Here is a 17,605-nt window from a genome sequence, read left to right as displayed (position 1 = left end):
GATGACAAGAGCATGAACTGAGCCCAGGACCCCGTGACCCTGCCGGACGCCAGTTCAGGGTGACCCCGCACCAGGGGAGGGACAAAGGTGTGTCCTCCTCTAGCCAGAGGAGAGAGAACCTCAGAGCGCCATGGGCCTTTCTTCAGCCCACCTTCATGGGGGCCAGCATCCGAGCACAAATCCAACGCTCACAGCCGCTCGCATTTCTGAGTGCTTCCCCTGAGCCAGGCCTCATGTAATAGCGTTGTATTTATTATTTATCTTATTTTATTTTTTTATTGATTTTTAGAGAGGAAGGGAGAGAGGAATAGAAACATCAATGACGAGAGAGAATCATTGATCAGTTGCCTCCTGCACATCCCACACTGGGGATTGAGCCCACAACCCAGGCATGTGCCCTGACCAGGAATCGAACCGTGACCTCCCAGTTCATGGGTCGATGCTCAACCACTGAGCCATGCCGGTGGGGGCTCATGTAATATCTTTTTAAACAGCACTTATATGATGTTTGTCACGTGCCCAGGAAATACAAACGTATTCACCATACCATCTGGTTGAGGTAGGTACTATCTTTATTCCCATTCTGTAGATGAGAAACTGAGGTACGGAGTAGTTGAGTAGCTTACCAGTCACATAGCTGGTCAGTACTCATAACACCTTTACCTCCAGTTTCCAGAGAGGGCTCCTGGGGCTGAGGGGAGAGAAAACAACCGCAGGAAAGAGGTCACCGTAGAGGCTGCGGGTCCAGACCACAGGTGCGGAGCCCACGCCCTGAGCCCCTGGCACCCAGCCTCTACCAAAGACCCAGGCAACATGCCTGCAGGTGTGGAATAGCAACCCCCAAGAAGGATATGACCAAGTCCTAACCCCCACCCCCTGGTACCTGCGAATATGACCTTATTTGCGGAAATGGGGTCTGTATTAGTCAAGGTTCTCCAGAGAAGCAAAACCAGTAGGAGAGAGAGAGAGACAGAGACAGAGAGAGACACACACACAGAGATATTTATTATGAAGAACTGGCTCATGCAATTACAGAGGCTGAGGAGGCCCATGATCGGCCATCTGCAAGTTGAGTTCACTGATTCAAACCCAGAAACATGCTCACAGACACACACAGAAACCATGTGTGATGTGGGCACCCGTGGCCAGTCAAGCTGACACCAACCATCTACCAGCACGGGGTCTCTGCAAATGTACTTAGGTTAGGGATCTTGAAGGAGAACATCTTGGATTTAAGGGGCGCTAAATCCAGGGGCCGGTGTTCTTCTAAGAGAGAGGAGAGGGGAGGTCAAACAGACAGGCCCAGAGGAAAAGGTCATGTGGGGACGGAGGCCGAGATCGGACGGATGCAGCCACGAGCCAAGGACTGCCAAGGGTTGCCAGCAGCTCCCAGAAGAGAGACGAGACGAGAGAGCCCCTCAGAGCCTCTGGAAGGAACTGGGGGGCCGGGGGGCTCTTCTACCCTTGGAGGTTTTTCTGGGTGGTCTATCAATTAAAGCAGCGTGAGACAGACTAACAAATTTAATTACACACATACGTCTGGGAACCCCACATACATGAGCGGTTCAGAGACAACGTGAAGACGAGAATTATTTGGCCTTCGGAGCTGAGAGGAGGCGAGGCGCCTTGGGGTGCAGGGAGCCGTTCACAATATGATAAGAAAAGCAGATGTTCCGGAATTAAAAGTTTGCCCTGCCCTGTAGCTAGGTCATAAAAAGTTATTTCTGGTGGTTACTTTTATTCCTTTTAAAAAGGCCCCCGTTTAAATTCTTGGAGAGCTAAACATTCCTCTTGCATCCACAGGCTCTCAATTGCCTTCGGCTACAAGGAGCTCTCAGGCCAGAGGGGCACAGGCTGGGGAGGCCAGCTCTGAGCCCCAGCAACCCCCACCCAGTGGCACCTGGGTGTCCGGCCGCTGGCCTGCAGAACGGCGGGAGAATGAGTCTGTGGCCGAAAGGCACGGGCGAGTGGTCATCGGTGACAGCGGCCCCAGGAAACGCACGCGCCGCCTTCCTGTGCTCCTGAACGCGTTTGTGCGTCCACGGGCCCCGTGCACCTGCTGGGTGGCCCTCCAGGGAGAGCTCGCTTCCTATCATTCAACTGAAGGTTGACTTAACAGATACTGCCAACTTGGAAATAAATCCACAGCCCCCTTCCTGGACCCCCGAGGCCCAGGGGCTGCAGGTGAGAAGTGTCGTCCTGATTCAACAACTTGTTTATAGACAAGGAGCCAGGGAGGGCAGGAGGCTTCCGGGTCCCGCGTGGAGGAGAGTGAGAAGGCCCACGCTCACCTGGACCGGACCAGCTGCTCAGGACAGTGCTGTCCAACAGGGACCTGAGGCCACCACAGGTGCAAGCCACACAGGTAGTTAAAAATGTTCCAGGTGAGCCCTCGCCAGTCTGGCTCAGTGGATAGAGCAGTGGTCGGCAAACTCATTAGTCAACAGAGCCAAATATCAACAGGACAACGATTGAAATTTCTTTTGAGAGCCAAATTTTTTAAACTTAAATTTCTTCTAACGCCACTTCTTCAAAATAGACTCGCCCAGGCCGTGGTATTTTGTGGAAGAGCCACACTCAAGGCGCCAAAGAGCCGCATGTGGCTCGCAAGCCGCAGTTTGCCGACCACTGGGATAGAGTGTCGGCCTGTGGATGGAAGGGTCCCGGGTTCGATTCTGGTCAAGGGCATGTACCTTGGTGGCAGACTCCTCCCGGCCCAGGCCCTGGTCCAAGCACATGCAGGAGGCAACCAATCGATGTGTTTCTCTCACATCGATATTTCTCTCTGTCTTTCCCCCTCTCTCTTCCACTCTCCCTAAAAATCAATGGAAAAATATCCTCGGGCGAGGATTCAAAATAAAAATAACAATTTAAAAAAATCAATGGAAAAATACCCTCGGGTTAACAAAAATAAGCAATAAAAATAGTGCTTAAAAAATGTTCTTTTTTTAGGTAAAAAATAAAAACGAGACAGGTGAAGTAAATAATCGTATTCATTTCCTGTGGCTGCTGAAACAAACGATGAGAAACCTGGTGACGTCAAACAACAGACATTTCTCTCTCAGGTTCTGGAGGCCCGAGGTGTAAGCGGGGCTGTGCTGCCTGCCTCAGCCTCAGTGGGAGAACCTGTCTGTCCCTGGCCGCTTCCTGCTCCCAGTGGCTGCCAGCATTCCTTGGCTTGTGGCTGCAGCGCTCCGATCCCTGCCCCCGTGGTCACACGGCCTGCTCCTCTTCTCTGGGTCACAGCGCCCTCTGCCTCCCACTGATTAGGACACAAGTGATTGCATTGAGGGTTTAGCTGGATAACCTCCTCACCCAAGGCCTTCACCTGATCACAGCTGCAAAGGAAGAGGCCTTTCCCATATAAGGTGACAGTTCCAGGGTCCAGGGATTAGGACCCGATGTTTTTGGGGAACATTATTCGGCCTACTATAACAATATGTTTTATCTAACCCGTATATATCCAAAATGTTCTCATATATATGTATATATGTACATATACATAAATTTTCATATGTATATATAGATATAGATTTCAGAGAGGAAGGGAGAGGGAGAAAGAGATAGAAACATCAACGAGAGAATCATTGATCGGCTGCCTCCTGCATGCCCCACAGTGGGGATCGAGCCCGCAACTCGGGCCTGTGCTCTGACCGGGAATCAAACCGTGACCTCCTAGTTCATAGGTCGACGCTCAACCATTGAACCACGCCAGCCGGGCCAAAATGTTCTCTTTTAACCAGAAATCAATAATTTTACGTGACTAATGAGCTAGTTTACGTTTTTCATATCAGGTCTTCAGAACCAGGTCCGACTTGTACTCCCACAGCACGCCTCGGTGCGGGACCCCCACGCCTCGGTGCGGGCTCCCCACGCCTCGGTGCGGGCCCCCCATGCCTCGGTGCGGGCCCCCCACGCCTCGGTGCGGGCCCTCCACGCCTCGGTGCGGGCTCCCACGCCTCGGTGCGGGCCCCCCACGCCTCGGTGCGGGCCCTCCACGCCTCGGTGCGGGCTCCCACGCCTCGGTGCGGGCCCTCCACGCCTCGGTGCGGGCCCCCCACGCCTCGGTGCGGGCCCCCCACGCCTTGGTGCGGGCTCCCCATGGGACCCTGCCTGGCTCAGGGCCCGCACAGCGGACAGCGCGGCTCTACAGAAATTCTCAGAAAACGTCCGTCGTCGGTGTTTTATTTCCTTAAGACACGTGGCCCGAAGGTCTCATATGTGATTAGCACCTCAGAGGAAAGGAAGGCCTTTCAGCCAGACCCCGAGGCCTGTGCAGGGAGATGCCGCAGCTGCTTTGTGGCCCAGCGGCTGGGGAGCAGGAGGGAGCACGGGCCGGAGCCAGGGCCTGTTACTGTCTGGATGCCACCCTCCACCTCTCCGAATCTCGCGGCACAGTTTTTGGCTTCTGAATTGCACGCTATCCTAGAGGGGGCGTGCTTCCCCCTCCAGGCTGGATGCCAGGTTCGCACCCAGCTGTCAGTCATTCCCCAGGGCTGCACAGTCCAGCCACACCCCCGAGCAGGTGAAAGGGACAGGCCTGTGGCCACAGGTCAGGCCGAGTCGTCACGGGAACCGGGGGCATGTGAGGCCCCAGAACAGCCATTTCTGAAGGTCACAGAATTACGTGGGAGACCAGAGTGCCCCGCAGAGGTGCCACGCTAGCTCGCTCATTCATTCATTCATTCATTCATTCATCTGTTAAACACCTGACCCCTGAGCGCTAAGTGTGCCAGACACTGTGCTGGGTGCTGGGGACACAGGGGCCATGTCAGAGGCACCCCGACATTAGGAGTGGTTTGGAGCTCTCCGTGAGGCAGACCGTGACCTGTGACCTCTCCAGCCCAGGCCTGGAGTTCTGCTGAGGCAGCCTGGGCCCCCTCCCGCCTCTTACCCGGTCCCCCGGCGCCTCCGCCTGAGCTCATCGGGCCGTGACTTCAGCGACGTCACGCTGGAGGCCTCGCAGCTTGGAATCCGGGGGCCTCGGGACTCGCTCTCCTCGCTCTCCTCCCTCGTCTCAGGCATGACTCAGGCGGGCAGGACCGGGCTGTGGTAAGGCTCTCCACTTTGATGCAATCGCTTTCTTCACTCCAACCACAGGCCCTGCAGGGGGCCCCTCCTCCGCCTCCAACTCTCTGAAGGTCAAGGTGGATGCTGGGCAGATAAAGATGCTCTCCTCCGCTGGGGTCACGGCCGGTCCTCGGGGAAGTGCCCAGTGGGGAAGCCTCCACTCCAGAGACACCCTCTGCCCTGGGTCACTAGGCCCTCCTCCCTCTGCCCTCCTCCCTCTCCCTCCTCCCCCCTCCTCCTCCCCCTCCCTCTCCTTTTCCTCTTCTCCAACCAAGAAAGTGACCTCCTAGCCAAATTGAACGGTTAGGGATGGGACAGAAGATTTTTCCAAAGGGTGTCTGTATTTCTGAAAAAGAAAACCTGGTGGCCCGGCCGGCGTGGCTCAGTGGTTGCGCGTCGACCTATGAACCAGGAGGTCACAATTCATGCCCTGGTTGTGGGCTCAATCCCCAGTGGGAGGCATGCCAGAGGCAGTCGATCAATGATTCTCTCTCATCATTGATGTTTCTATCTCTCCCTCTCCCTTCCTCTCTGAAATCAATAAAATATATTTTAAAAAAATAAGAAAAGAAAACCTGGTCATAGACCGTTCATTCATTCATTCATTCATGGAGAGGCGGTAGAGCAGGTAAGAGCATGGGTTCGGGAGTCACACAACCTGTGGGTGTGCCCCAGCTCCACCGTTGCCACCCTGGCCTCCATCCCCTCGTCTGGGCTGTGGTGAGGACGTGGGGGGAGATGCACCCAGGGTGCCCAGGGCAAGCTGACGATAAGCTGGGTGCCCCGTGCACAGGGCTGGCACTTCCCTGAGGGCACACGGAGCCTTAGGGAGACTCAGGCAGGAGGTGACCTGGCCAGATCTCTAGCTGCTGAGGGAGGGGGTGCCAGAGGGGAGGGGCCAGTGAGGAGGCTGCTGCTGCGGCCCAGATGAGAGGGGATGGGCCAGAACGGACAGGCCCCCGCCACAGGCTGGCTGTAGGGTTAGAGAAACAGAATGGCGACAGAAGTCAGAATGGCGGGGACTCCGGAGGAGGGGGTGTTGACTGGAGTAGGACACGGGGAACTTCCTGGGTGCTGAGAAATGCTATGTCCCCATCCGGTGGCAGTTACGGGGATGTCTACATAGGTTTAAAAAACCAGTGAGCTGCGCACTTAAGATTTGTGTGTTTGACTTAGGTAAGCTGTATCTCAATTAAAAAAAAAAATCCCAATGCCCAGGCCTCCGACTAGGAGCGGATGGGGCTCTGTTTGCCGCGCTGGGAAGCCTGGACGAAATGATGAGATGATGAGAGTGGCGGGGGAGCGGGGGGCAGGGAGACCAAGAATCCAGTTTGTGCTTAGCCACTGGAGACAGCTCCCTGGTCCAGCCCTTCCCGTATAAACAATGCCGAGGTGAACATCTCTGTGCCTTCAGATCAAGGCCTGCAGATGGAGTTTCTGGATCGAAGCATGTACGCATGTTTGTAAGATGTTTTAAATCCGCGTTGCTCACAAGGTTTTATCGATTTGCATTTCTACCAGCATTCGTTCACGCGTTCACCGGGCGGTGGCTGCCAGGCCCCGTTCTGGGGCTCCCCGTCTGGTGTGTGTGTGTGGGGGGGGTAGGGAGCAGTGCGGGAGGAAGGACCTGCTTGCTCAGAGGGGTCTAGTCAACCCTGAAGGGGTACACAGACCACACACGTTTTCCCATGTTGATTTGCCCTCTATCCCCAGAGAAACATACGTGAGAGCTGGAGCGAACAATGCTGAAGAGCAGAGCTCCAGCGGGAACAGCATTCCAGAAAAGGGAACAGAACATGCAAAGGCCCTGCCCCAGGAGCACAGGGCAGGGGAGCAGGGCCAGGCCAAGGTTTGACCTGCATCTCAAGAGCAGCGAGAACACAGGAGAATTTTAAGCAGCTGAGGGGGGATTTTTAAAATATATATATTTTTTTTGATTTCAGAGAGGAAGGGAGAGGGAGAAGGAGCGATAGAACCATCAATGATGAGCGAGAATAATTCAACGGCTGCCTCCTGCACGCCCCACACTGGGGATGGGGCCCACAGCCCTGGCATGTGCCATGACCTCCTGGTTCATAGGTCGACTCTCAACCCCTGAGCCACACCGGCCAGGCAGAGCGTGGTTTTTAGTCTGCCAAAGCGAAGGTGACCTCAGGCCACACGGACAGGGGTTCATTATCAAGACATGGAGCGATGGCCAACACACACAGTAACTTCTCGTGACAGCTATTGTGCCACAGCCGTGCACACGCTGTGTACACGGAGAGGAAGGCCTGGAAGGCGGACGCCCAGCCCGGGACGGCGTTCATCTCTGGGGAGAAGACCGGAGAGGCGAGGGCAGACCCTCTGCACGTTGGAAATTTCCATCAGGCTCCGGGCGCCCACCCTCCGTGCTTGCTTTGACTTCCGGTTTAGAGGAAACACAGGGGGTGGGGGAGTTGGTTGCAGCAGGAGAAATCCAGAGGGAGGGGCTCTCCACAGAGCCTCTGGCCTCGGCCCGTCTCTCAGGGTCACTGTCACAAAAGGGCACCAGCTTAGAGCCTCAAGGACGTGTCCTCAGAGGTGGCCCCGGGTCCTGGATTGGGTACCAGGGTGCACCAGCCAGCTAAAGGACACTTTGGGAGTCACTGGGAAAGTCTTTTTTTTAATTGACTTTTAAAAAAATTGATTTTAGAGAGAGGAAGCGAGAGGGAGAGAGAAACATGGGTCTGTTGTTCCGTTTATGTCTGCATCCAGTGGTTGATTCCTGTGCGTGTCCTGACCGGGGACGGAGGCCGCGACCTTGGTGCATCAGCTGAGCTCCCGCCCAGGGCTGAAGACGTCTTAATAAACCGCGGTTTAGATAAGACGAGAATCCTCTGAAATGGAAAAATGGAAGTCACGGGCTGATTATAAAGCCGGCCATGAAACAGTAGATTTTGTTTTGTTCCCCAAATGAAATCTCATTAAGATAATTAAATCAGCCTCTCCTAAGAACACTAAGCATTCTCCGATGACACCCGTGGGCGGGTATCTGGGAACACACAACCCTAATGTGGGTGAGTGTGTGCGTGTGTGTGTGGCTGGGGAAAGTTCCAGAAGGATGATGTCTGGGTGGTGGGGATGTGATGTTTTTGCTTATTTTTGCTTCTTTGTATTCTCTAATTTTCTTCACGCACATGTCCTGTTTCTGTAAGTTTTAAGAAAAATGTTTTAAAATCCATACACCCCTGACAGGTCCTTATTTTTCAAAACTCTCAGGTCAGAGTAGTGATGGGAGCAGCCGAGGCCCCGCCCTCCCTCGGTCAGGCCTTCCCCCCTTGCTCAGGGCCTTTGGAAACCCCCCTGAGGTCTGAGGTGGACAGAGGTCCCCCCGCCCCCGCCCCAGGGGAATCAGAGCCCAAGCAGGGCGCCTGGGCCCGAGGGGCCCCCAGAGCGCTGAGCTCTGGACCTCCCAGACTGGACTGTCCGGCGCAGCCTCATAGCTCCCATCGTAAGGGCGTGGGGTTCACCAAGGCCCGGGAGCCTCCTGCGGCTGGGGGCGCCGTCCCTGCTTGTGCTGAGCCAGAGCGCAGCGGGCGCCAGGACAGGGCCCGGGCTGGGACTTCAGCGTCGAGAGATGGGGCTCAAACCCCGGCTCCTCCACCCTCAGGGCAGAGGGCTGAGGGCCAGGTGCTTGAGATGCCCACGCCTCCCGCCCTGGCAAGGACGGCAGCTGCCCGCCCCTGGGCAACACGTGGGCAGCAGCCCCCCCAGGCCGTGGAGGGTGAAAGGGGGGCTGTGTGAGGGCTCCCTCAGGCCGCCGGCAGGTTCTCCCACAGACAGCGATCTCATGCTTCCCGGTTCAGGGCCGTGGCTGGTTTCCCATGACAACTCAGCGCGGGGCTCACCCCGGACTGGCTCCGGGCTGCGAGGAAAAGCAGCTCTCACGGCGTGATCGGGACGGTGGGGGACGTGAACGTGCGCCGGGGAACAGAGGATATCCCCGGACTGAAAGGGTGGGACGGGGGTGCTGAGGGTCCACAGGAGTGTCCTTGACCTTCGGAGATGCCTGACGAGGGGTTTGGGGTTGGCGTTTAAGTGCGTGCAGACGGGTCAGTAAAGGCGAGAGGAGAGGCGGCCCGCTGGGGAAGTGCGGGCGGGGGGGGGGGGGGGGGGGGGGGCCGCGGCAGGAGCTGCTCAGGCCGCGCTCTTTCTACTTTTCCGAAGGTTCAAAACATTCCTCCCGCCACCATGAAATGCTACCAGTGCCTCAGAAGGAGGGTCTTGCTTTTTTGTTGCATCAGGAATGGGCTTGGGGACCCCCCCCCCATCACTCTCAGGCCCCCCAGCCGGGGACCCTGGATGTGTTAAACAGACGCTTGGGCTGCCTGGGGCCTCGCCTCGCTTCTCCATGCCGTTCCCAGAACCGCCACCCCGACCCACCACTGGGGCAGCTGGGGCGGGGCAGCGTCCTGTCGCCTGGCCTTGCTGACCACTGTCCTCCAGCGGCCACTCGGCCTCTGAGTGTCGTCCCCAAGCAAAGCCCCGCCCCCCCACCCCCAGCACCAGAGGTGGCTCCACCCAGATTAGCTGGACTTCACCAACCAGCTTCATCCGTCTAGAGCCGAGCTCAGCATTGGGGAGGGTGGTCACAGTGCCCTGGGACACTGTTATAAGCACAGGACTTCTCCCAACACACACGTGCACACACACACACACACACACACACATATACACATACACACACGCACGCACACATATACACACATACACACACACATGCACACACACACACACACACACACACGCCATTCATTGAGCCGGCAAGAAGCTGTGCCGTCCACCCACTGGCCGTAGGTTAAATTTTTTTTTTCTGCTCCTCACGGCAGTGGAAGGGGGTGCGGGCGGGGGAGACAGAGGAACATCGATGTCAAAGAGACACGTAGATTGGTTGCCTCCTGCACTCACCCCAATCAGGGCCGGGGATCAAACCTGCCACCAGGTACGTGCCCTTGACCAGGAAAACGGTCCGCAACACCGGTCCTTGGGCCAGCGCTCTGACCCCTGAGCAAATGGACAGGCCCAGGTGAGATTCTGATGGGCTACACGGAAATGGGGAACCACCTAAACGCCGTCAACTGCCGAATGAAGACACATGTGCGGTGTCCTATGGTGGAATACCTCCTGTGCAGCAGGAAAGAGGAACGCTCTCGGGCACATGCTGCAACATGAACGACCCTCCCAATATTACACTCGGGAAAAGAAGCCAATCACAGAGACCACGCGCTGTACGGTCTGTTTCTACAAAATACCCAGAAAGGCAAAGCGATAGAGGCGGAAAGTCATGGCTGGGCGGGGGCAGGAAGTGAGAGTCAAGTGCGTGAGGGATCACACTGGGATGATTCAATGTTTTAGAACTGGTTTACATATATTAATGGTTGCACAACTCTGTACATTTATTTAAAATCACTGAGTTGCACACATTAGAAAGTGAGCAATAGGATATGCAAATGTGCCTCCGTCCTGTTATTTTTCACGTCAGGGGGCGGGAACGCATTGACTTCTGTGTGTGCTTTTTTCGAAGAGCCTTATGTTTGAAAGGCTAACCCCCTCCGAGGGACCCAGGGGCCCCTAACCCTCACGCACAAGATCTTACCCCGCCCTCAGCCCCTCAGCACGCACCTGCTCTGCTCTGACTGAGCGGTATGTCCCCAGGGGAGGGAGGGGCCGTGTTGTTCACCCTCTGTCCCAGGGCCCCAGCACAGGGCAGCTGCTCTCTGAATACTTGTCTAATGAGTGAAGGAAGGAAGGAATGGTGCGTCCCCCACCCCACACCCCACACCCCACACCCCACACCCCACACCTTGGAGAAGTGGCAGGTTTCTTTTACACGGTCGTCAAATATCTAAGCACTTTCCTGTCCCAGTCTGTACCCTGAAGGAGGGCTTTGAAGTCTGCTCTCACCTTCCCGGTTTGAAACCTTGACCTTGCTCCCTAGAACTGCTTGCTTTATTTATTTATTAATATATATTTCAGAGAGGAAGGGAGAGGGGAAAGAGATAGAAACATCAATGATGAGAATCATTGATTGGCTGCTCCTGCACACCCCCTACTGGGGATCGAACCCGCAACCCGGGCATGTGCCCTGACCGGGAGTCGAGCCAGGACCTCCTGGTTGGTAGGTTGATGCTCAACCACTGAAGTGCTTACTTTAGAGCAGGTTGAGCTTTAGGATCTAATGTTTCTACCATTTATTGAAGGCCTACTGTGTGCCAGAGACGTCGTGTGTATCAATAATCTCATTCAAGCTTTGCACCAGTTCTCTGGACTAGGCACTGTGATTACCCCTAGATTAAAGTCAGGAACTGAGGCCCAGAGAGGTTAAGACATTGCCCAACTGGTCGCACAGCTGGGGAGCAGAGCCAGGATGTGAACTCTGGGCCTTTATGCCGAAGTTCAGGCACTGGAGACTCACGAATCATTCCGCCCTCCAGAGAGAGGCTGCGCACGCTTCTGGGTTGTTCGATGGAATGATGTCAATCAGACGTGGGAACTGGAGTTTTCCTGAACCCCCTGTTGGCATCTGTCTTGATGCCTAAGAACTGCATCTTGGGTAATTTTAAGGACTAGAAAATAGTACTGTATCAGCACCTGTGAATGGTATTGCTACTTCTACTAGGGGTCCTTTTGCTATCTGGGCGCAGTTTTCTACCTCTACCTGCTTCTCACGTTCTCAAATGAATGCTCTGCCTCTGCTTCTGTCGCCTTTTGCTGAAGCAAAAGAAAAAAGAAAGAAAGAAAAAAAAAAAACAGGAAAAAAAAAAAAAAGGGCTCCCATTTATAACCCTGTGTGCTGGCCCCACCTAGTGGTTACACGTGGGAAGTACACCAGCCTCCCTCTGACAAGCAGGGTGCGAGACAAGATTTGGGGAAATGAATGCCTTCTAGCCTTGGTCTCAGGACAAAAGTAGCACCCTCTCCAGGTTACCAGAGGCCAGATTCTCCAGGCGTCATCCGGGGACCTCTCTGGAGGCCACGTTAACGCCTTTATTTAATTATAAACTATTTCATCAGAGGAAATAACACCCCAGAAGTAATAGATGTTACATTTTGCCATATTTCCCTCAGCTCTCAGTATCTTTTTGTTGTTGTTAATCCTCACTCGAGGATACTTTTCCATTGATTTTTAGAAAGAGTGGAGGGGAGGGAGAGAGACAGAGAGAGAGAAACACATCAATTGGTTGCCTCCTGCACACACCCTACCAGGCCTTGGGATCGAGCCTGCAACCGAGGTACATGCCCTTGACTGGAATCAAACCGAGGAGGCTTTAGTCCTCAGGCCAATGCTCTAACCACTGAGCTTCGCCAGCCAGGGCATGTTTTGTTTTCACTTTAACTACACATGAATGTATCCATCAACAATGTGAAAATAAATGGTGTATCCTATCCTAGCTGGTTTGACTTAGTGGATAGAGCGTTGGCCTGTGGACTGAAGGGTCCTGGGTTCGATTCCAGTCAAGGGCATACCTGGGTTGTGGGCTCGATCCCCAGAAGGGGGGGTGCAGGAGGCAGTCCATCAATGATTTTCTCTCATCATTGATGTTTCTCTCTCTTCTTCTCCCTTCCTGTCTAAAATCAATAAAAATATATTTTAAAAAATTGCATGTAATATTATATTTAAAAGTTTTTCTTGAAATATTAATGTTTATTGATGTAAATGGCTAATTATTTTGTATCTACTATCTGGTAATGGATTTATTTTGTATATTGTAAAAAAAAAAGAGAGAAAAAATGGGGGAAAATGGTGTATTATGCATGCCCTTTTGCTACTTTTTCGCTCAACTCTGGTTCCTGAGATTTATAGACATTGATGCATACAGTTCACGTGCATCCAGTTTATCTGCTATGTAATATTCCATTGCGGGACTAAATTGTTTATCCATTTCCCTAGTGACGGAAAAGTACGGGCCCCTCCAGGCCGGGCTCTGCACCCTCCTTGCCATAAAAGGGGTACAGGCGGGAGGATGGGTGGAACAGGGGCAGCCAGAGCCCTGGGCCCAGCCACCTTGTCCAGCAGCCCTTCCAGTGACCCCAGCGGACTGTCCCTATATTTTGATTTTCTTCACGCGCTATGACAAAGGCTTGGAGAGAGGGAACTCTGGGCACGCACAGCTTCAACCTTGCCAGGTATTGCCAAGTTGGTCTTGACTGCTACCTTACCTCTTTTTTTTTTTCTTCTTATATTTTATTGACTTTTTACAGAGAGGAAAAGAGAGGGACAGAGAGCTAGAAACATCGATGAGAGAGAAACATCGACCAGCTGCCTCCTGCACACCCCCTACCGGGGATGTGCCCGCAACCAAGGTACATGCCCTTGACCGGAATTGAACCTGGGACCTTTCAGTCCGCAGACCGACGCTCTATCCACTGAGCCAAACCGGTTTCGGCTACCTTACCTCTTTAACCGACTTTGGGGACTGTTGCTCCCCCAAAGATCTGGGCGACTTTCCCCTCCCGGGTATGCAGCTCAGGACTGAGGAGCGTCCAGCCATCTATCTGTCTCACAAACATGGACTGGCATGGCGGTGCCGTGAGACACGAAGTCTCGTCTCTGGCCCGGGAGGTGCGTGTCCATGGCAGCGGCTCTGAGACTGGAGGCCCCTTGTCAGCTGCAGGCCGGGTAAAGCCAGAGGCGCTTCCTGTCCTCCACAAGACACCCATCCCGCCGCGCAGAGCAGTCGCCCCGGCTTCTGTCGAAGGGCCTGATGGTTAACAGCCAGCCCTCCGAGTAAACATGCCCGGCTGGTCTGCTTCTCTGAGGGCCCTGGTCAAAGCCGTGGAGACCTCCACTTCCTGGGTGAAGACGCTGGGATTCAGAGAGGCTAAAGCACGGGTCCGAGGAGCTCAGCATCGGCGCCGAGAGGGGTCGTCCAGAACAGGAGCGCAGCGCCTGGCTTTCCTGCTGCTGTGTGTGGCCTCCCACGTGACAGGGGCGTGGGTCCCTTGCTTACCGTCTGTCCACCACAGCCCCTGGGACAGGGAGGAGCTTCCTGTCTGCCTTGTTCCCCTCCCCCAGTGCCTGCACCCGGGCGGGCGGTGCTCAGAGACGCTGTCAGGTGAATGACTGAACACACTGGGTGCTGCCAGCAGGCCGGGCAGGACTGTTGGCAGTGAGAACGGTGTGGCCAGCGTGGACACTGTACCGGGGAGAGCGGGGATAAGACGGCTTGTATCTCTGAGCATCTATCACACAGTTGCCTGCTCTAGTGGAGGGAACCCATGGCCTCCCCTGGCGGGCGGACAGCCCTTTCTTCCGTCACCCAGTTGCAGTGGGGCAGCCACGTTCACCCCAGGGAATGCTACCCCCAACCCAGGCCACAGCTGATTGGATCAAGGGGCGCCGGATCCAGGCTGGGCCAATCAAACCCTTCCCCTGGGGGGTTGGAGTTTGGAGGGTGAGGGGGGAGAAGAGAATCAATGTGTGGCCTCTCTGGGTGTCTGGACCAGCGCACAGCCAGCCAGGTGCTGTGCGGAGAACGGACCAGACTCACAGAGGGAAAGTGGGGAGAGAAGGAGGGAGACGGGCAGGCGCTCCGGTCCTGACTCGGGTCCCTCCCTTGGCCCCTGGGCACCTCTGCACATCAGATTTTCTTTCCTCGGATGTTTTGCTTATTAAGCAGGTTGGCAGCCCGTGGGCCCACAGCCATTAGGATTTCACACAGATAAACCTGAATCCTTGTGTACAAGACGAGGAAGGGGAACACCAAGTACCACGCACCCCTCTGTACACGAGCGCCTGTCTGTCATATACACACTGGCAGGACTTGGATGAGAACAGGCCTCCATGTACACAGCTGGCATTGAACATCATCCAGGTTTTTTTAGTTTTTCTGTTGTCACTATTTGTGTGACCTTTTGAAGGTCAGGGTGGTGAGTGGGGATTTGAACCCGCGTTTCTGAGTCCTCAGACCAGCAGCTCACCAGCACCCCCTGGTGTTTCCCTCGGTGGGAGCCCGCCTGGGGCGCTTTCCCGGTCCATCAGTGAGAGGATCCTCAGTGAAGCCCGGAGCTGCGGGGAAACAGGTGCGGACCAGGGTGCGCTGTCTCTGGTCCTGAAAACCCCAGCCCCGCGAGGGCAGAGCGCAGAGCCCTGTCTGTCTACAGCGGCATCACCATTCCAGCCAAGCGGTTCTGACCGTTTCTGAGGAGGTTTAAACGCCGCGGGCAACGCGCCAAGCGGACACTCATAGGCGAGTAAAGGGAATGGGACGCATAAGGCGGAGCAGGGACCAGCCTTCCAGCGACGGTGACGCCGAGGGCAGCCACCATGGGCTCGGACAGTTTATGAAATCGAGGGTACAGCCTTAAAACCAAATGTGGATCTAAGTACCAGAAGCAGCCCGGCCAGTGTGGCTCCATGATTGGGCATTGACCTGTGAACCAGGAGGTCATGGTTCAACTCCGGGTCAGGGCACATGTCCGGGTTTTGGGCTTGATCCCCAGTGAGGGGTGTGCAGGAGGCAGTCGATGAATGATTCTCTCTTGTCATTGATGTTTCTATCTCTCTCCCTTCCTTTATGAAATCAATAATATATTTTTAGCCCTAACCGGTTTGCCTCAGTGGATAGAGCATCGGCCTGCGGACTGAAGGGTCCCAGGTTGGATTCCAGTCAAGGGCATGTACCCTGGTTGGGGGCACATCCCCAAAAGGGGGTATGCGGGAGGCAGATGATTGATGTTTCTCTCTCATCGATGTTTTTCTCTATCCCTCTCCCTTCCTCTCTGTAAAAAATCAATAAAATATATTTTTTTAAAAGAGTTCTAATCCTTAAAAAAAAAAAGAATATGTTTTTAAAAGGAAACAGGGTGGGGCAGGAAGCCAGGGGCAGCAACATTCCTGCTGGTGGCTGCTGACCAGGTTGGTCTGATCAGATTCTCTCCCCAACAAGGGGGGTGGGGGGCAGCTCATGCCCCTGGGATCCTCCCTTTCAGCACAGTCACTCAACATTTTTTACATTTTCATGGGCCACTCTGTATTCTGCCGCTGCTGCTGCTTTTTTTTTTCACATCAGAGAATTTTATTGGACACGGCTCGGGACCTGGCAGGCCCAGCACACAGCCCTCAGGCAGGGCTGGAGGACGGTGGTTCCATCCAAAAAGGCTCAGGCACACGGGAACCCCACAGGGTGACACTGAAGATGACTGTATAGTTGGGAGATGGAAGAGCTGCTCCACAGACAGGGAGATGGGTGGGTGTGGCCAAAGCCAGCATCCTCACTGGTCAGCGGACCTGAGGGTGATGAGTGGACCCAGATGTCCCTGGCACGGGGCTGGTGGGGGCAAGACAATGGGCACTAGGACACTGCGCACTTACAAGACCAATTATGAGCCCTGGCTGGTTTGGCTCAGTGGATAGAGCATTGGCCTGTGGACTGAAGGGACCCGGGTTCGATTCTGGTCAAGGGCACATGCCTGGGGTTGTGGGCTCAATCCCCAGCAGGGGGTGTGCAGGAGGCAGACGATCAATGATTCTCATCATTGATGTTTCTATCTCTCTCTCCCTCTCCCTTCCTTTCTGAAACCAACAAAAATATTTTTTTAAAAAAGACCAGTTATGGGGGGACTGCCCCTTGCGTGTATCAGGCTGTTCATTCTGGAACGAGGAGGGGGCAGTCTTCACATCATATCCAGTGGCTGGTGGGCTTGGAGAGGGGCTATGGTGTGGAGAGGATGAGGGTGACCATGAGGCTGCAGAGGCCCAGCACCTGTGAAGGTGAGGGTCAGGGTCGTGCCCACGAACAGTCTGGGGTGCTGGGCAGTGCCCACGTGCTGGCATCCTCCACAATGCCAACGGCTAGGCCAGCGGCCAGCCCACTCCAGCCAGGGCCCAGGTGGAGGAAACTCCTGTAGAAGACGAATGCCTTCATTCAGGGACTGCCACCGCCAGGCTGCAGGTGACATGATGCCAGGCGTGCCCTCTGCCATGATGGGCTGCATGAGCAGCTCTGGCCCATGATGGGCGTGGCCATGATGCCAGTGCCTCTGGTTGTACCACAGGCAGCAGCCAGGGCACTGAAGAGCATGGCAGCGAGGTGCCCATGACCGCGAAAAAGGAGGCATGCTCAGAGCTGCTGAAACATGGAGGCGGTGTCTCCTCTGGTGTCCCACGTCACAGCACTGACCAGTGTCCACACACTGCTGGCCCTCTGTCTCCCTCAGTAGCCCGAGAGCTCTGTGAGGGCGGGGCTGTCTGTCCTCGCCCCTGCTGTGTCCCCAAGCCCGGCCGCCACAGTGACCTCTGACCTGGCCATGCCGCTCGCCAAGTAAAACCTTCTCTGGCTCTCTCTGACCCTCCAGAACAGAGGCCAAACTCCTCACAGCATTTGCCAGGCTTCCCGCCCAGGCTCTGCCTGGCTCTCAATCCTTTCTCACCAGCCTCCATCACGTGAAATAGTTCCATTTCCCGAACGGCACCTCCCGCACCGTGCTCTCTGCGGAGGCCACGCCCCTCCTCCCTTTGCACCTGGCGAACTCTCACTCCCAGTGCAGACAGGAGCCCCCTGCCCCGCGGCCG

The sequence above is a fragment of the Cnephaeus nilssonii genome (assembly GCF_951640355.1).
Source record: "Cnephaeus nilssonii genome assembly, chromosome: 14".
NCBI lineage: Eukaryota > Metazoa > Chordata > Mammalia > Chiroptera > Vespertilionidae > Cnephaeus > Cnephaeus nilssonii.
Note: the sequence above shows the minus strand (reverse complement) of the source record.